Source organism: Monodon monoceros, unplaced genomic scaffold (assembly GCF_005190385.1).
Source record: "Monodon monoceros isolate NGI ecotype Baffin Bay Population unplaced genomic scaffold, NGI_Narwhal_1 Super_Scaffold_9, whole genome shotgun sequence".
Classification (NCBI taxonomy): Eukaryota; Metazoa; Chordata; class Mammalia; order Artiodactyla; family Monodontidae; genus Monodon; species Monodon monoceros.
Genome location: NW_021703786.1, coordinates 36,251,587 through 36,272,798, shown reverse-complemented (window position 1 = coordinate 36,272,798; position 21,212 = coordinate 36,251,587). Strand labels below are relative to the sequence as shown.

Here is a 21,212-nt window from a genome sequence, read left to right as displayed (position 1 = left end):
GTGTTTACATGGTACTGACCTAAAACCTATCATGTGATTTTTCTGCTTTAGTTTCGGCGTAGATTTAAAGAATTGGTTGTATGTAGTGCACACAATGCACAAAAGTACACATGCCTGGGAGGAAATGCTGTTAGAAACAAGAATAAGAGAGCACGCACCGTGTCCATTCTGACAGCGGCACACCGGCAGGCAGCTTGGACTTTCACCGGAGGCGGGCGGCCCTTCCTTCCGTTGGCTCATTGTTTAAAGCGCAGAGTGTTCTAGATTTTCTTATATTTAATTAAGCAGCCAAAACTTCTGAATATCCTGCTTTAGTCAAGTCACCTGGTTATTAGCACAGTAATTAGTGTTTTCTTAATGGCACTAGTATAACATTTGGACTCTTGTGACCCTAATGCATATAGAATGTTTGGATAGAGAGGCTAACAGAGAACCAGGAGAAAACTGGTTCTTTGCTTTCCTGGGAAAGGGAAGTATAGTAAGTGGAGAGAATGCTGAAAATCTGCTTTCCGATTACTTGAATGTCACTCTTTATAGAAGAAGTTTTCTAGTGGAGAAGAACCTAGCCTGAATTTTATTTTTCTTCCAAGGCCAAATAGGTTACCTGTTGCTCCTGGAAACACTCTGTCAAAGGAATAGCTTTAAGGGTTTCTAGATGCTGCAAATAACATGTTCCCGACATGTGGTCCTCCTGTTCGTTAGCCCTGATATTGTACCAAAGTGAGTTGTGGATAATATGTCCGTGTTTGCTCTTTAATACTTTATTTTGCATTCTCAAGATGAGATATTTAAGAGTGCTGTTTGAAGATAGTGTCTTTGTAGTGTCCTAATTCTCCAGGGGACTGTTCCCACTTTTATAATTCCATGCGAGTCTAGAAAGTATATACATATTTATATTTTGTGCTTCTGTTCATTATTAATATATTTAATCTATAAAATAAATGCTCATACACAGTCATTTTAAGTGTAGTAGACATTTCATTTGCAAGTTTCCAAAATAGGCCAATGAGAACTTCCTTTTTTCCCTATTAATTGTAACTTAACCTAAAAGCAAATTGCTGTTGGTTTTCACTCACTTTCCTCAAGACCTATTTGCAATTAGATGATTTGGGTGGTTCTTTTAGAATAAAACTATAAATTTCATTATCAGTTATGAATTTTTAGTAGTATCATCATTATTCACAAAAAACAAATGCAGACATAATATTTGCCAGTTCATGTGTCTCATTATATGTTCTGCTTCTCCTTTTGAAGTTTTTTTTCTCCAGATAGGCATGTAAATTAATGCGTGCTTTTCTTTTGTACTTTCACCCTATTTCTTTTTTTCTTTTTTATTCTCCACCTAGAGTGCTCTCTTCTTTTGCAGGTAAAAAATATATTTTATTTCTTGACGTAAGCCCTTTGTAGTATGTTCCAAAATTGAGTATTAATTGTTCTAAAAAGTTTTAATCAAATTAAAGTTTTTCTTGCCTTTCCTATATGTTAGGCTCTATCCTCTCCTTCATCGTGTAATTTAGTAGTGTCATTGTGATCAACGATACCACATTTTAATTTTGTGTATAGAATTCCTTCCAGAGCTAAGCTATTCATTTGGAATTTGGGGCAGTTTAAACTCCTTTCTCATCTTTACAAGTTGCAGAGGTAATATTTTTCCTGAACTGCAAGGTGGGCAAATGATTATATTTTTAATTACTGGGTCTAGTAACTGTAGAACAAGAGTCTAGAAACACAAATGTACCTTAAATATCCTAAACATGCATATTGGATCTTAGAGAAATCTTTGAATAACCATAAGGTAAATCTGCTGACTCTTCTTTCTAAATATCTCTGAGTCACTGAAGGGATTTTTTAAATGTTTTCCATTTGACAGAACATAGACATTATGAGTCAAGAAAGTTCTGTTTGCAGCCTAGACGCAGCAGGTTATAAACAGGAAATATGCTGCCCTAGGAATCTGAAGACCTGGTTTCTTACCCAGACTTTTATGTGACTTTCCCTGCATCTCTTAATGTTTCTCTTTTCTGCTTTTATCAACTACCTGTCTCTCCTATGGCTTATGGGAACACACTTTAAAAGCTTTTTAGCCCTATAAAAACACCAAAAAATATAAACTTTTATTCTAAAACTCAGGAAAAAAATTAATTCACATGTAAAGTAATTTTATAATACTTGGCTTAATTTGAAATCATTATTTTCCAAAATATGTTAAAAGATATATTGAATGTTGTAGGATATAATTATACAGTAAAATAGGCTTTTATTTTAACACTTTAGATGAATTTCAGGTTTTAAATTATAATCAACATTGGATCTCATGTAAGATACAGTTTTATGCTTGGTATAAGTTTAATGTCTGTAAAATAGATATAGATATTTCTAAAATATTATTTTTTGTTGATCCAACTGCATTTTTCTAATATATCCCACTCTGGACTTTTTTTTTTTTAATATCTTTATTGGAGTATAATTGCTTTACAGTGTTGTGTTAGTTTCTGCTGTATTGACTTTTTAATATAGATGCTATCGTTCCTTGAAGTCTGAATATCTACTTTCACATCAATTCTATATATTTAATCAGATCCCCCAAATTCACGTTTCATTCAAGGTATTCCTTTTATTCAAAAATAAAATGAGACATTTGGAGTAAAATTAAAGTTCTAGGAGAATAAGATCTGAAGTTGCTTCGAAAATAACTGACATAAGGAGTGATCAATAACCGAGTATAACAGAAAGAATCTATTATCTGTATTTTAATTTTTAAAATACAATATTTAATAATAAAATATATAATACTATAAATTTATAGCAAGTATATTTAGATTATGTATTACAACTAACAAAAACCTTACTAGTCATCAGGTTGTTTTCCCCACAGAATGATTTGAAAAACATCCATGGGTTGAGTTTCTCCATCGTAAGCTGGCAGCTGCCAGCACTGAAAGTTACCTTCCAGTATTTTCTGTTGACAGCGAGCTCAGTGAGGTTTTAGAGACATCTAACTGAGGACAAATTCTAAACGTTTACATAAAGCACATTTAAAGCAGGAACTATATTAATAAATACAGCGAAGTTATGTAATGAACTCCTACTTATTAATAGACTCTAAGGCAAAAGAGCACTTCCATCCTGTTCTCTGTGCTAATTCTAACCTCTGTGACCCGGCAAAGGACGTTCATGGAAGGCCGGTTCTTAGGTTCCTCACCCTTGATGGTGGCAGGGCACCTCCAGTGAGTAGGCACCGAGGGGCACGGGCTGTTCTCTTGAAATGCAGCCCCGCTGAGGATTCTGCTTCCTTGATAAGCCCTGTGTATAGATGAGAACACAGCTCTTCAAAAACGGACCCTGAGAATCATTAATAGATACAGACAACCCAGCTCCTTAAAATAGGATGTGATGAGGCAATGGCCGTTGAGATGGATGGGCTCATAGATGGGCAGACAAACCAGTGACTGACACAGCTGACCAGAGAGCTCTGAACTACCTGAGGATCGAACGTCTCGGAAGACCTGAGACCTAAGTCAACGCGAGAGTCCTCTAGAGATGCTTGCCATTCTGTGAGCACCTCTGCTTCAGATCATACTACGTTCCAACCTCCTGATCCTGACTTCCTACCATTTTGTTTCTCTTTAATCCTCCCTAATCCATATTGTTTGATTCTACGACTGCCTGAACCATGGTGTTCATTACACACCAGTTGTGCTGGTTCAAAACAGAGCTCATTGGTGTTTAATTATTGTATTTAATTTGTTAGAAACACACTAATCATCTATCATTATTTTTGATACTTTTTTTCTTTGGGAGACAAAAGCAGTGTTTTCTTACAAGGTTAAACTGTCTTTTATGCTAAGGTTCCTCTGAGAGCTGTTTACAACAAAAATAGAACATTCTGTTGCATATGATATTTATAAAATAGTCTTAGAAGGTTAAAAGACCATAAGTTAAAATAATGTGTTTTCTTTCATCTGTAGCCTTAAATCCAAAGATATATTTATTGTGTCCAGCATAATGAAAATGGATAAATTATTTTTGATCAATTTTGTATGACTTAAAATAATGTTTAGTGGCCTTAATATTAACCATAAAGTATTAAAATATATTCTAGAACTATTAATATGTTGTCCTAAAGAAAAGATATTTTAAATTAACTCTTTTTCATGATAAAAGTAAAGAATAAGGAAACAATGTGGTATTTGAAGACATGATTGAAATTGAGGGTTCCCTATGAAATAGCCCCAACAAAAGGAAAAATTGTAGGATTTTAAAATTTTTCATAATAAATAGAAAGACTGTATTAAAATAAGTGCTGTTAAAATTTATTTTAACAACAAGAAGTGTTTCCTTGTTAGAAGCATTCTCCTTGCCACCTGGGCTTAAACCCCTGCAACATCTTTTAAAATTTACTTATTATGTTGTGTTTGATACATACGAAGAATATATGTCGTAAATAACACTTCAGTACTAATGCATACAAACAAAATGAACGTCATGAACCAACCACCCGTGTTAAGAGTTAGAAAAACATTATTATTCAAACTCTCACCTCTACTGTATTCTTCTTTCCTTCCACACTCTTGGCATCCCTGTCCCTGAGGCAGCCGTTGTTCTTGTGTGTTGATAGTTTCCTAACATTGTTTTCAGTACAGCTTCATCACGTGTATGTTCTCTAAGCGGCATACTCTTTACTTTTGCTTGCTTTTTAATTTTATAAATATGATTACATATTATAGGTAATCTGTTATTTGCATTTTCACTTACATTCTATTTGTAATATTCACCCATTGTCGTGTGTAGCTCTGGTTTATTCATTTTGCTGGATATAATATCCCATTGTATGACCAGCAGTCAGTTAATTGTGATGGAAACCTGAGCCATCCCTAGTTATATAGTTTTTAAAAAGCTACTATGTATATTCTTGAACATGTCCCTGGAGTACACATGAAGAGTTTTCTCTATAAAATGTTGGGACATAGCTTATGAAAATGTCCAGCTTTTCTAGGTAAAGCCCAATTAATTTACAGTGGGGTTTTACAGCTTTACACTCACATCAGTAGTGTGTAAGAGCACCATCCTTGCCAACGTTTGGTACTGTCAGACTTCTACATTTTTGCAGGTATAGTGATTGTAAAATGATATTGCATTTTCTGAAGAGTGATAAAGTAGGATACTTTTTCATATGTTTACCATTAAAACTTTGCCTCTTATGAAGTTCCTGTTCATGTTGCTTCCTCATTTTTCTGTTGGGTTGTTTATCTTTATTTGTTGGTGTGCTTTACAAAATCTGGATACTATTCTTTTGTTAATTGCCTGTATTGTGACTCTCCCCTTCCAGGTTTTGATTTATCTTTTCATTAGCTTTGTGGTGTCTTTTGATGAATGAAGGTTCTTAATTATACTTTATCTAATTTATCAACCTTTTCAAGTTAGTGCCCTTTGAGTTATGTTTAAGAAATCCTTCCTTACCTTGAAGTAAAAACGCCATCTCCCAGGGAATTCCCTGGTGGTTCAGTGGTTAGGACTCAGCATTCTCACTGCCGTGGCCTGGGTTCGATCCCCGGTCAGGGAACTAAGATCCCGCATAATGTGCGGCCAAAAAAAAAGAAGAAGCCATCTCCCATATTTTAAAAAATTTTGTCTTTCACATTTGGTCTTTAATCCACTAAGCATTATTTTTAAAATGATCCTTTGTTGAGATGTAATTTCCATACCATGCTACTCACCCGTTTAAAGTGCACAGTTTGGTGAGTTTTAGTCTATTCACGGAGTTGTGCAGCCATCACCCATCAATTTTAGAGCATTTTATCACCTCCTCTCAAAACACTGATAGCCCTTAACAGTTACTCTCCGTTTCCCCCAAACATTCCAGCCCCAGGTATCCACTAATCTATTGATAAATCCTCTCTCTGGATTTACCTGTTCTGGCTAGTTCATATGGTGGAATCATGCCACATGTGGTCTTTTGTGACTGGCAGTTTTATTCAGTATGTTTTCAAGGTTCATATATGTTGTTGTGTGTTCTCAGTTTCTTTTAATTGTTGAATAATATTCTGTTGTTTGTATATACTAGACTTTATCTGTCCATTCATCCGTTGATGGACATTTTGGTTGTTTCTACTTTTTGGCTATTATGAATAATGCTGCTTTGAACGTTCTGTGCACGTTTTTGTGGGGATATGTTTTATTTCTCTTGGACATGTAGCTAGGAATGGAGAGGGTTTATTTTTGTCTATTGTGTAAGATGAGGATATGATTTCTTTTTTCCCCATTTGAATCACTTGTGATCTCAGCACAGTTTTGAGACTAGTTCATTACTTGCCTACTGAGCTGCAACGCCAGCCCTGCCCCACGGGAGCTCGTTTCTGGGCTCCCCGGTCTCTGTGATAACACGACACTGTTCATTTCAGTAACATTTTTCTAGGTGCTGATATCAGGGTGGAATGCCACAGCACCTGTTCTTCTTTAGGAACAGCATGGTACTGTGTTCATTCCTGTAAATTTTAGATCCCACTTGCCAAGTTTTTGGAAAGCTTTTGTTGAAACTTCAGTTGGATTTGCATTGATTCTGTAGATCACTTCGGGGAGAGCCGATGGAGAGACTTTTCATCACTGCGATGTACCTCTCGGGTATTTAGAGCTTCTTTAATGTCGTTCAAAAAGGGTTATAGTTTTTTCTTCAGAGTTTTGCACATCTTTTGGTAGACATATCTGAGAAACTTATATTTGTTATACGTAGCTATAAACGGTGTTTTATAATTTTTTCGGGTGTATAAAAATTACAAATGATTTTTAAACATTGGTCTTTGATTCAGATACCTTTGTAAACTCTCTTATTATTTCTAGTAACTTGTGCATTGATTTTACTTTTTCTCAATAGACAATTACAACATCCATGATTAAAGACAGTTTTGTTTTCATATTTTTTTTCTTGTCTTGCACTTATGAATACAAGTAGTGGTAGCAGGCATTCTTTGCTTCTTCCTGGTTTTAAAAGAGCTATTTTGAAACTTCACAATAAAGAATGAATAAAATTTGCTGAGCTTTTGGTAAATACTTTTATCTGGTTAAGAATGGTCTCTTCTATTCCTATTTTACTAAGAGTTTCTGTGGTGGAATTTTATCAAATGTTTTTCTGTGTATTGAGATAATCATAAGGCTTTTTCTTTTAATACATAAATGGAATAAATCATATTATAGGTTATTGTCTAACATTAAACCAACATTATGTACCATCCAATTTTTTCATGATGTAATATCATTGGATTCAATTTGCTAATAATTGTTGAGAGAGATTGACCTGAGATTTTTCTTTTTTGGACGTGTTTTTCATTGATGTTGTGCTAGTCTCATAATTTGAGTTGCTGAATAAACCTTCTTTTTCTATTCTCTGAAAGAATTAGTGTGCGAGTGAGGTATTTGTTTCTTGAATATTTGGTGGAACTGGCCAATAAAGCCATCTGGGCTTGATATTTTATTTCTGGAAAGATTTTTGACTACTATTTAAATTTTTTTAGTGGTTATAGGATGATTCACATTTTGCAGTTTTTTCTAGTCAGTTTTGGAAAAATTTTATAGTTTAGGAATTTTTTCTTTTCATCTAAATCTGATATTTATTGGCATTTATAGAATTTTATAAATGTTATACTGCCCTTGCATTCTCTGCAACTTGCTGTTTACATATTTTATTTTTATGCATTACTGGACTTGATTTGCTAATAATTTATTTGAGATTTTTATGTCTGGTTCATGACTGAGTTGGCCTATAATTTTTATTTCTCTTCCTATTCCTGTCATCCTTTGGTATCAATATTATGACTTCTGAAATAGTTTCAGTGTATATTTCTCATTTTCTATTCTCTGGAAAAGTTTGTAAAAGATTAGAATGATCTATCTCCTGGGTTATTTTTCTAGAACTCACCTACAAAATTATCTGAGCTTAGTGTTTTCTTAGTGTGAGAGATTCTTAACTGTTCTTTCAATTTTTTTAATTGGATTGTTTTAGTTGATTGTTTCGTCATTCTTCATTTTCCTAGGAATCTGTTTCACCTAGGATCTCCAATTGTTGGCATAATATTGTTATGGTATCACCTTATTATCTTTTTGATCTGTGATGGATCCTGTACTATGTTGTTCTTAAATTTTAATATTAGTTATTATCTCTTTTTTCTAGATAATATTGCCATACTTTATTTTTATCTCTCATATTTGTTTATTTGTGCCTTCTTTCCTGTTTCCTTCATCAGTCTTACCGCAAATAGTTCTGTCTTGCTAATTCCTTAAATTGGCTGCCTATTTCACTAATAATTCGCCTTTTAAAAATAAGTAGCACGTTAAGGCCACCTATTTCCTTCACTTTAGTTTCATCCTTCAGGATTTGATAAGGCATATTTTCATTATCAATCATTTCTCAGAATTTAAATGTTATGAATTTATTTGATTAGGAAATGTGTTAACACCAATCAGAATTTAAAAGTCATAAAAATAGAGTGAAATATCTCCCATGCGCCCCTGTCAGCACTAACCCCCTCATTCCCAATTAAAACAGCACAAATGTAAAAAGTGTGTGTGTCTTCTTCCAGAGATTATTTCTAAGTACATTTAATTTTTATCTTAACTTCATTTTGAAGCATGAGTTATTTAAGGTGTATATTTTAAATTTCGAAGTATACGGGATATTATTTTGGTTTTGTTGTTGCTATTTTTGTCATGGTTCTTAATTTAGTTGCAGTCTTGTTAAAGAATATCTTTGATACCACCAATTTCTTGCAACATGTTGACACCTGAATTTGGCATGTGTTTGTGTGTGTGTATGATGAACTCTTTTACTGGAATGGTGGATTTGACCATTTTCCCCTGTAGTTCTGTTAAATTTGTTGTATATATTTTAAGATTGTTTTATCACATGTGTACAAACTTAGATGTGTCTCTCTGGTGAATGACATTAAAAAATAATTTAGTGATACTCTATTTTGAGACTACCTTTCATTAATAATTTACTGGTATAACTTTTTTCATCCCTTTGGTTTCAATTTCATGTCTTCATTGTTCTCATAAAAAACATAGATGAATTTTATGTTAAAAAATTTAAACTATTACACTCTTTTAATTAGTAATTTTGGTCCATTTACATGTATTGTGATTTTTGATATACCATCTTACTTTTTTCATCTTTCCCACTTTCTTCTATGCTTCTTTTTGCCCCAGTTTTTAAAATAGACTATTTTAAAAACAGTTTTATATTTATGGAGAAAATGAGAGGATAAGGTATAGAGAACTCCCGTTTATCCCACACCCAGTTTCCCCTTATTAACATCTTACATTAGGACGGTACGCTGCTTACAACTTTGCAGCATCATTAACTAAAATCCATACCTTATTCAGATTTCCTTAGCTTTTACCTAATGCGTTTTGTCTGTTCCAAGATTCCACCCAGAACATCAAATTAATTTTAGTTATCATATCTCCCTAGTCTCCTCTTCACTGTGATTGTCAGATTTCCCTTATTTTTGATGATCTTCTGATGATCAGAATTTGTAAAATGCCCTTCCATAGTAATGTGGAATTCTTTTGCAAGGAAGATATGTCTCTTCTCCCTTATTATTAATGAAATCATTATATCAGTATGTACTCAGAGATATTTATTTCACCTTGGGATAGAATCCGATGCTAGTTTCTCACATTGTTCCGGCTTTGGGCTTTGGGCTCCGTCAGTGTGCACTTCTAGGACAGCAGGGTGTTCCAGGCTCAGCTCAGGTATTTTCTGCCCATTTGCCCAAGGACCACTGGTTCCTTTCACTGGAGGATGGTATGAGAAACCAAAATCTGGGACTTGGTGTGCTTATTGCTACTGGGATGTCACTTACTGAGTGTAATCTGTTTCTTACCCACTTTGTCTGCTTTTAAATTTTTCAATTTGTCTTTCATGTTCTGCCATTTCATTACCCAGTATCTAAATGTGGATTTCTTTTCTTTCTTTCTTTCCTGTTCTTTTTTTTATTTTCTATTTTTCCATCTTGCTTGATATTTATCCTGCTCACTATTTCTGTGGAGTCTTGCTTTTCCTCAGTTCTGGAAAGTTCTCGATCATCATCTTTTCATGTCTGCCCTGTCTTCCCTTCTGTCTCCTCTCCTTCTGGAACTCTAGGCATATATCAGATCTTACTTTCTATTCTGTAGCTTTAAACATCTCACTATTATTTTTCTGATATTATTGTGCTGTATTGTGGGTAGTTTATTAAGGTCTCCTGTTTCACTGCTTCTCACTTATGCTCTGTTCAAGCTGCCTTCACTCATCCATTCTATCTTTTATACAAAATTTTTATTTGGTTCTTTCTCAAAGCTTGGAATTTTTGTTTAATCTCTTCTGGTTTACTCATTTTGTGACTCTGTCCTTTGTTTCTTTAAACACTTAACACATGTTTATTTTATATTATTTTTCTGATAATTCCCATATCTGACGAACCTGCTTGTGGGAATCTGTTTCTGCTGACTCTTACCAATGGTGTTTTTTGGGGGGACTTAGTAATTTTTTATTAGGAGCTCATATTTGGTTTATCTTAATTTGTGGAAACCTGGAGACATTAAAATGAAGAAGCTTTTCCCCAGAGGGAACTTGTTTTAGCTTCAGGTGGAAGCTGATAGCATTACAGACCTGAAGCCACTTCTCTCCTGCTCCAGGCTCCCCACCTTGGTCGGCGGTGTCATGTTCAGCTCACACATTGCTTTCCCTTGAAGCAGCAAAGTAGACGAGGACATTTTCCCTCAAAGATACCTGGCCTTTGATGGTGCTTACTGCTTATTACCCTGTTTCTGGCACATGCAGTTTTACATGTATGTGGTTTTTGTTGTTTTGTTTTTCCCTCTGAATGTTTCTCTTACTTCCAGTGAGCAAAGAAAGAAGCATTGAGTTTTATACAGGATCTAGATGTTTCATCTCATGAGGGTGTATCTAGTCTGGCAAACTACTTGAAACAAACATCCTCAGTCACCAGCATGCCTCACTCCTCCTTGCCTTCAACATGCACTTAGCTGCTTATTCTCTAAATTCTGCCTCTAAGACTGCATTCCCGTCTGTTCCACTTTTTCCTCACTGCTGGCCTTCTTGCCTGAGTGTGCCGAATCATTGTGTAAACTGCCTCCGGGTTCGTCTTTCCTGGTACAAATGCAGTGGCATCGCTTGGCTCACTGGCCCCCATTCCCTCTCCAGTAGCCAAGTTAAATCTTGTCGCTGCTTCTTCAGTTCCTGAAATCCGACCCATGTAGCTTAACCTTTGAAATCCTTCAATAACCTCACCAAGTTTCTCTTTTCTGAGTTTCCCTTCTTCCTCTTTAATGCTCTGTTTTTCTTCTTGCATGTGGCTCATTCTTTCTGCCTGAAATGTCCTATATCTATCCCTGTCCCCAGATGGTGCTAATTTATCTCTTAAGGTCCATCTCAGATGCATTCAGTTTTATTCAGTTTTCCAGAATCCTTCCAAGCTCAAAGTAACTCCTCTCTCTTTTGACCTCTTATGGCCCTTTGTCTTCATGCCTTGTGTGTGTGTGTGTGTGTGTGTGTGTGTGTGTGTGTGTGTGTGTACATGTATGTGTAGCTTATGTATTATAGTCTAAAGTATTTTAGGGAAGATTTTTTTTGGAAGTCATTTATCATAGTGGCTTCCACATCATAGATCTTAATAAATAGTGAAGTATACATAACTATAAATGAAAGAGAGGCACAAACAAAATATTTCAGCTTGTGGTGATGATTACCCATAAACTTTCTATGAATGTACAAAGGTGACCTAATATATCAATAAGTTGTTAATGTGTCTTTATTCCAAAAGTGCCTGTAGAATAATTTTTCAATTTTGAAAATAATCTAAATGATTATTTCTTAACCATGAACATGTCCTCAACTTAAATACATTTTGCTTTCATAAAGTGCATTTAAAATTTTTATTTGGGATGATAATCCTGGCAATCCATAATCCTTTATAAGACGTTTCGACCTCTTACTTCTTTTGCTAGGACTTGTCAGATTCAGAGTGGTTTAAAGAATCATTAACTTTCTAAGGAAACTGGTTTATATTGTTGGGGGGGTTTTTGTAATAAATGTTTTTATCATGTTAAAATACACATAATGTAAAATTTGCCATCTTAACCATTTTTAAGTGTACAGGTCGGTGATATTAAATACGTTCGTCTTGTTGTACCACCATCACCACCATCCATCACATAACTCTTTTCACCTTGTAAAACTGAAACTCAGGGCTTCCCTGGTGGCGCAGTGGTTGAGAGTCCGCCTGCCGATGCAGGGGACACGGGTTCGTGCCCCGGTCCGGGAGGGTCCCACGTGCCGCGGAGCGGCTGGGCCCGTGAGCCACGGCCGCTGAGCCTGCGCGTCCGGAGACTGTGCTCCGCAACGGGAGAGGCCCCAACAGTGAGAGGCCCGCGTACCGCAAAAAAACAAAACAAAACCTGAAACTCTGTACCCATTAAACAATAACTCTCTTTTCTTCCCACCCCCCAGCCCCTGACAATCACCGTATACTTTCTATCTATATGATTTTGACTAAGTACCTCATATAAGGAGAATCATACAGCATTTGTCTTTTGGTGACTGGCTTGTTTTACTTAGCATAATGTCTTCAAGATTCATATATATTGTAGCATATTGCAGGATTTCCTTCCTTTTTAAGGTTGAATAATATCCCACGTTTTGCTTGTCCATTTATCCGTCAATGGACTTTTGGCTTGCTTCCACGTTTTCTGGTCTATATGTTTATAAACTGCTAACTGAGAGTCAGCTTGACTACAAGTTGTCCTGACGGTTTGTCTCTTAGAGACACAACCTTTACTAGATTTTGAATTTTGGGAATAAATCTGCTCTTTCACATCAGTCACGTAGATGCAGTTTTATAGCTTTACTATTTATAATATTAAAGAAATGACACATCTATTCCAAACCCATCTTGGCAGTCTCATCACTCTAGCTATCAGCACATGCTAATGACTGAAATGTTAAATACCTAAGGGAAGCCTTTGGCATCAGGCTTTTTCATTTAATGTTTCTTTTTCCATAATTAGTTGATACATTTTTCAGCATAATTTTTCTATTTGAAAATCACCATTGGACTGAAGCCAGTTCATATCAGTGTTGCCAGCAATTTAAAATGCCTTCCTCTAAGTTACCATTACATACCTAGTCAACTGATAAAAATACACAGAATGGTGAAGTGCAGCCCTGGAAGGGTGTGGAGGAACAAGTACACATATACATGTTGTTCACATTGGAAGTGGGTTCAGTGTTTTTGCAGAGCAATTTGGAAAAAAAGTTAAAAAGTTATTCTTAGAGTTTCTCCAAATAATTTTGGAGGACTGCTGTGAGCCTAAAAGCCTAATATTGTAGGCTTTTATAACCTAAAAGCCTAATATTGTAATTCATTCCCTGATGTCGCCTATGTAATAATAATTGGAAATAAGGCAGGTATTCAAGTATAATATGATATGATACACTGTAATGATGAAATACCAAACAGCCACTAAAAATAGCAAATACACTCATAAATGAGACTAAAGCTAAAAAAATTAGATGTGGGGAAAGGTAGAACGGTATCTACTCAGTGATTATACCATTAAAAATATTTTTATGTACATTGACAAACATTGAAATTCAGTTTGCAGTGGTGTCAGTGCCTGTGGAAAACTAACTTTTTTTGTTCTTTTTATTTTTTGTAAAGATTTAATAACCTTGTGGCTTTTGGATGTTAACTTTGTATTAATCATAGTGAAGGTTAAGGATTAGAAGTGCACAGTAAGAATAAATGAATAAAATACATACTATACTGCTTATGAATATCCTTCTTCATGGGAAATTCCTACTACTTTGACACAGTGTAGTATGTGATAAAAAGCAAAGGTTTTCAAATCAGATTGGACTTGGATAAAGTCTTTCCACGTCTCTTTTTCTCAGACCCCATGGCGTAGTTTGTCCGGGATGCTACAACAAAACACCGCACATTGGGTGGCTTATACAAAACAGACATTTGTCACAGCTCTGGGTGCTGGAAGTCAAGGTCAAAGCAGCAGCGTGGTCGCGTTCTGAGGGACATCCTCCTGGTTTGCAGCAGTGCCTTCTCACTGTGTGCTCACGGTGGAGGGCAAGGGAGCTCTCGGGGGTCTCTTTTATAAAGGCCCTAGTCCCGTTTCATAAGGGCATTAATCATCTCCTAGGGCCCTCACCTCCTAGAACCATCAGCCTGGGCATTAGATTCTCAGCTTGTGAATTCTGTGGGGACACTGGCATTCAGAGCGTAGTACTCTGTTACCCCCATGCCGTCACTTCCTCTGTCCTCCACAGATCTCAGCTTCTCTCTCATAGTTCCTATGTCATGACCTTTTCCTGGTGCCTCTGGGAGAGTTCTTCCATCTGATCATATGTACAGTATACAGTTCTCTTCTCTGGCTGTAGCTGACCTTTTCTTTCTCCCATCATTTCCACTTCTTCATTCTTTTCTGACTTCTTATTTCTGCTTCGTGTCTCTAATTTCTTTGCTTACCCTTTTCAGTATATTTTTATGCATATATAGTCACATATATATATTTATTTTGCTTTTAAAAAATACTTATCCCCCTGTTGCAGTTATACTGCTGCAGATAACATATGCCATTCGTTGTTGTTGCTTCTCGATAGTAGCTTTGCTCCTCAGGGATCCTGAATTTGGCCAGTGAGCTTGCATTCCCCAGGGACTATCAGATAGTCTAGACGGTCACTTCTCCTGAAAGAGCAAAAGGCCAGGCTTCAGCTCCCGACCTGCTGGATGAGCTCCTAGAAGGAGGAGAAAGAGGTTAAGGACCCTCAGCCAGAGCACCTCATTGCTGCACCTCCCCACTCACAACTCCTCCACCGGGAAAATCTGCTGCCCAGGAGCTCACCTTAACCTCCTGGACAAAATGGCAGTAGGAGGACGCAGTTTTCTAAGGTCGCATGTCATTAGTTCTGGAAGCTGGAGGGGACAGTGCACAGCGTGAGTGCCCAAGAAGCTCCATGAGTGAGCACCTGCTTTCTCCAGCTCCTCTCGCCCCCGCAAGGCATCTGCTTGCCTTGACCAGACTCAGGGCAACACCATGTTGGGTTCTTGTTTCCAACACGGCAGTGGGACAGATGAGATTGTCCCAGGGCTAAGCAGGGGGAGGCGGGAGCAGAGAGCAAAGCTTGCTTCCCATTCCGCTTCTTTCAGCTTACGGGTTCCGGGTTTTCTTCCCAGACTGCAACCCCTTCCCCTCCACAGACGCGTGGTCTGCAGTTCAGGACAGTCTTTGTCCTCCCCAGGAGCTCCTTGGAGTTTGTTTTTCTGTTGTTTTTATTGTTGTGGTGGTTGTCGTTATTAATATCTCAGATTCATGCCTCCTGTGGTTTCTCCATGGTTGATTCTGGGAAGCAGAGTCAGCAGCCCATCCTATTCTGTCATATCCATATCCCTGAGTGTTTTTAAAAGATTATTTTGTCCCCTAAAAACATAACTGTTGTCACTACCTAAGCGTATCTGCTCTCCGAAGATTTCTCTTCTGTTTCAGAACGTGAGTAAATTGACCGTCTCTTCTCTTCTTACGCCCAAATATTGTGTTCAAAGGGGAGGAGTCTTAAAACAAGGAGTAGAAAGCAAGAGACTTTGTTTTCAGGATAATTGGTTTAGAGCTGTGTAGCAGTATCCAGGTATCAATACATCCATGAAACAGGGGAGCAAATGCACTTAAAAAGCCTTTTATGTAAAGTCCTCTTACACTCTTCCCAGGGATCATCTATTTCCAATCAGCTTTTTTAGGATAAAAATGGAGCACCCTGTCACCTCCAGCTCCCAGTCTCAGATTTGTTATCATTCAGCCATTTCTTCTTCTCCAGCATAAATGCGTTTGACCAGCCATCTGTCATTCCTGTCTCTTCTGATCTAGTGTCGAGAGGGGGCAGGGCCAGTAGCTGAAATAGTATGAACTAACCCCAATCCAAGGTGAAGGAAACTTTGGATTTTAACAGTATCCATCATGTTGGCTTACTTAGCACCTGTCACCTTCAATGAAGTAATCTGCATCAGATGCCAGGCGCAGTCAATACTCAGAGTCTAGCAATTATTATTTAGCACAGAAATTGTAAAACTGTTAGCGTTCAAAATAAGTGAGTGCAGGATTTTTATGGAAAATGGGGTAATCTTGTATTGTAGGTATTTTGATTTTTAAAGCAACTTCTCAGTATTTGCCTTTGTATCCTGTTCCCATCATCCCAATGTAACTTTTGTCCTTACTGTCACTTTCGGGTCTTCTAGTTCCCGGTCAAGGAATTGTTGGTCTATATAGTGCTTGCTGAAGTACATAGTACCTAGAACAGTTATCACTGTGTTTCAGAAAATGCTGCATTCTTAGCTAATGCAGAGACAATAATAATAATAATAACAACAACAGCAAGTCCCCTTAGCCTGAACTAACTGTTCATCTGGTGGCATGGCATGCTACGTTCCCTGATCTACTTTCCCTCTGAAAACAACTAAAAAGGCTAGATACAATTTTTTTTTTTAAAGAACATCTTTTTGAGTGTATTCACAAGCTGTTAAGTTAGGTAGGATACTCAGATATCAACATCTAAATGAAAACAGAAACCCAGAGGTGTAAGCAGAGCACTGAGGCAGCTCTCACCTTGAGGACCTTTTCTAAAACTGAGTGAACTTGAACTTCAGTTTGGGGCCTCTTATTGGGCACAGGGGAAGAACAAAGTCCAGGGTTTGCTTAAGGTAGAGGATAAAGCTGGGACACCAAGGGCCACACCCACCATGTGCAAGTGAACTAGAAACAACCTTAACGTTGAGTGGGGTGCCCCTGAAAATTCATAACCGTAAGCCAGTGCTCGTGGATGTGTGATGCCTGAATTCGCACTGTCACCGTGTCCTGGAAAACGAGTCTGAGAACTCACTCTAAAGTCGTCCAGACATGCTGACATCTCCAGGGCCCTGTCAGAGTCACATGATTGCCAGAGAACCACTTTCAATTCCAACAGATACGAACTTGCACTTAAAAAGAACAACAATGCAAAACGGTAGGAGAAAAAACAAAGTACCATGAACCAGGGTCTTAAAAGTTTTTGAACAGCAGAATGAGACCTGCAAAGGCTTGAGATGCTGGAATTATCAGCCACAGAATAGAAAATAGTCATAGTTAGTATATGATGTAAACTTAAAGATTTTAAAGGAATTGAAAATACTAAAATGGCAAGGGCGTTTAAAAATTACCATGCATATTTGTAAAAAAATAAACTCCTAAAAATAAAACAACTGAAATTCAGAATCTGAATGGATTTGAGAGCAGATTACACACAGAAAATGTCTAGAACGTAGGCGAGAGGAAAAGATGAAAAATATGAAAGAGAGGTTAGATGAAATGAAAGAATGGGAAGATCTGTGTACATCATGTGAGTTCATAAAGAGTGGAGATAGAATGGAACAGAGACATTAAATTAATAGGTTAAGCCTGAGAGTCCTGCAGTAGTTATAAAAAACAGATCCAGGGGAGGAGCATGTCCCAATCAGAATAAATAAAAACATATCTACACTTAGAAAAATTAAAAAATTGAAGAATACAAAACACAAAGAGAAGATCTTAAAAGCAGCCAGAGAGACAAAAAAAAATTACCTTCCAATGAATAGCAGCTGACTTTTCAACAACACCCCTAAAAATATTTTCAGATTAGTGAAAACTGAGAGTGCTTGCCACTAAACTTCTTTAAAGAACTTAAAGGGTGCGCTTGGGGCTAAAGGAAAATGCGTGTATGGAAGGTCAGAGTTGCAAGAAGGAATGAGGAGACAAGACAGGGGGAAATATATGGATATATCTAAGCAGCTACTGAATAATTAGCAATTTTGAGTTGATAAAAACGAAATAAACTGAAAATAACAACTCTAGCATATAAATATGGGAGACTGCTACAGGACTTAAAATGTCCTAAGTCTCTTTCGTTGCTTAAGAGCATATAAAAAATAATTAACTTTAAAATTTGATAAGTGAAACATGGGTGTTGAGGCCTCTTACTGTGAGCACTAAAGAAGATGTAGTGTATCACTTCCAAACCAGAGAGGAGAAGAAAGCTGAAGGAGGAAAACATTTATTCATTTAGAATAAAAGAAGGAAAAGGGGGGAGAAAAACAAAACATACAGAGCATAGGGCAAACAGCACAAAATAAGAGACAAAATAAAGGCAAATATGTTAGCATGTACAAACTAATGGACTACATTGGAATAAATGCCCCATTTATTTATTTATTTTTTTAACATCTTAATTGGAGTATAATTGCTTTACAATGGTGTGTTAGTTTCTGCTGTATAACAAAGTGAATCAGCTATGTGTATACATATATCCCCATATCTCCTCCGTCTTGCGTCTCCCTCCCACCCTCTCTATCCCACCCCTCTAGGTGGACACAAAGCACCGAGCTGATCTCCCTGTGCTATGCGGCTGCTTCCCACTAGCTAACTATTTTACACTTGGTAGTGTATATATGTCAGTGCTACTCTCTCACTTCGTCCCAGCTTACCTTTCCCTCGCTGTGTCCTCAAATCCATTCTCTACGTCTGCGTCTTTATTCCTGTCCTTCCCCTAGGTTCTTCAGAACCTTTTGTTTTTTTTTTAGCTTCCATATATATGTGTTAGCATACGGTATTTGTTTTTCTCTTTCTGACTTACTTCACTCTCTATGACAGTCCCTAGGTCCATCCACCTCACTACAGATAACTCAATTTCATTTCTTTTTATGGCTGAGTAATATTCCATTGTATATATGTGCCACATCTTTATCCATTCATCTGTTGATGGACACCTAGGTTGCTTCCATGTCCTGGCTATTGTAAACAGAGCTGCAATGAACATTGTGGTATGTGACTCTTTTTGAATTATGGTTTTCTCAGGGTATATGCCCAGTAGTGGGATTGCTGGGTCAGATGTTAGTTCTACTTCTAGTTTTTTTTTTAAGGAGCCTCCATACTGTTCTCCATAGTGGCTATATCACAGTGCAAGAGGGTTCCCTTTACTCCACACCCTCTCCAGCATTTATTGTTTGCAGATTTTTTTGATGATGGCTATTCTGACTGGTGTGAGGTGATACCTCATTGTAGTTTTGATTTGCATTTCTCTAATGATTAGTGATGTTGAGCGTCCTTTCATGTGTTTGTTGGCAGTCTGTGTATCTTCTTTGAAGAAATGTCTATTTAGGTCTTCTGCCCATTTTGGGGTTGGGTTGTTTGCTTTTTGATATTGAGCTGCATGAGCTGCTTGAAAATTTTGGGGATTAACCCTTTGTCAGTTGCTTCGTTTGCAAATATTTTCTCCCATTTTGAGGGTTGTCTTTTCATCTTGTTTATGGTTTCCTCTGCTGTGCAAAACCTTTTACGTTGCCTTAAGTCCCACTTGTTTATTTTTGTTTTTATTTCCGTTTCTCCAGGAGGTGAGTCAAAAAGGAACTTGCTGTGATTTATGTCATAGAGTGTTCTGCCTCTGAGAGTTTTATAGTGTCTGGCCTTACATTTAGGTCTTTAATCCATTTGGAGTTTATTTTTGTGTATGGTGTTAAGGAGTGTTCTAATTTCATTCTTTTACATGTAGCTGTCCAGTTCTCTCAGCACCACTTATTGAAGTCTTTTCTCCATTGTATATTCTTGACTCCTTTATCAAAGATAAGGTGACCATATGTGCGTGGGTTTATCTCTGGGCCTTCTATCCTTCCATTGATCTGTATTTCTGTTTTTTGTGCCAGTACCATACTGTCTTGATTACTGTAGCTTTGTAGTATAGTCTGAAGTCAGGGAGTCTGATTCCTCCAGCTCCGTTTTTCTTTCTGAAGATTGCTTTGGCTATTTGGAGTCTTTTGTGTTTCCATACGAACTGTGAAATTTTTTGTTCTAATTCTGTGAAAAATGCCATTGGTAGTTTGATAGGGGTTGCACTGAATCTGTAGATTGCTTTGGATAGTATAGTCATTTTCACAGTGTTGATTCTTCCAATCCAAGAACATGATATATCTCTCCATCTGTTTGTATCATCTTTAATTTCTTTCATCAGTGTCTTATAGTTTTCTGCATACAGGTCTTTTGTCTCCTTACGTAGGTTTATTCCTAGGTATTTTATTCTTTTTGTTGCAATGGTAAGTGAGAGTGTTTCCTTAATTTCTCTTTCAGATTTTTCATCGTTAGTGTATAGGAATGCAAGAGATTTCTGTGTAAATGCCCCATTTAAAAGACAAACTTTGATGAGATTTTTAAAAGAAGTTTCCAAAATATATGCTATTTATAAGATATATAGCTAAAACTTGAGGGTACAAAAAGGTTTAAAAGCGTGGATAAAAATATACCACACGGGCTTCCCTGGTGGCGCAGTGGTTGAGAGTCCGCCTGCCGATGCAGGGGACACGGGTTCATGCCCCGGTCCGGGAAGATTCTACATGCTGCAGAGCGGCTGGGCCCGTGAGCCATGGCTGCTGAACCTGCGCATCCGGAGCCTGTGCTCCGCAACGGGACAGGCCACAACAGTGAGAGGCCCGCGTACCGCAAAAAAAAAAAAATTGTACAACTGGCCATCAAGCAATCTCAAAAATTTTCAAAGAAGTAACGTAGTATAGAGTACATTCTCTGGCCACAATGCAGTTAGAAGTGAATAACAAAAAGACAGTCATTAAACTTCACATCCTAAATTGGTTGTTGTCCCTCTAAAATTTCATATCCACCCAGAAGCTGGGAGCGTGACTCTGTTTGGAAATAGGGTCTTTGCAGATGTAATCAAGTTAAATGAGGTCGTGCTCGATTAGGGGGAGCCCTAAGTCCAAGGTGACCATTATCCTTATAAGAAGAGGGAAATTTGGACACAGAGATACAGACACACAAGCACAGCCACGAGGAGATGGGGGCAGAGGCTGGAGCAGCGCATCGAGAAGGCAAGGATGGCAAGCAGCCACCGAAAGCTGGGGGAGACTCTGCCTCAGAGCCTCCAGAAGGAGCCTGCCCTGCCAGCACCTTGCTTTCAGACTTGCAGCCTCTAGAACTCTGAGAGAATAAACGTTGTCTTAGGCCACCCAGCTTTTCGTACTTTGTTGGGACAGCTCTAGGAAACTAGTATACCCCATAGGTTTGGGAATTAAGAAACATACTTCTAAGTAGATCATAAGTCAAAGAAAAAAATAAAAATGGAAGTTCAAAATGTTTTGAAT

General features: G+C 37.3%; 1 protein-coding gene and 1 non-coding gene across 9 annotated transcripts in view; both read left to right on the top strand.

Annotated features, from left to right (window-relative positions):
* The window catches only part of CEP112 (centrosomal protein 112), a 415,782-nt gene that overhangs the window by 239,320 nt on the left and 155,250 nt on the right, over positions 1-21,212 (top strand). The gene's annotated exons all lie outside the window — the stretch shown is intronic.
* Positions 5,492-5,563, top strand: TRNAE-CUC. Its single transcript has one exon. It is a non-coding gene; the product is annotated as a tRNA-Glu (tRNA).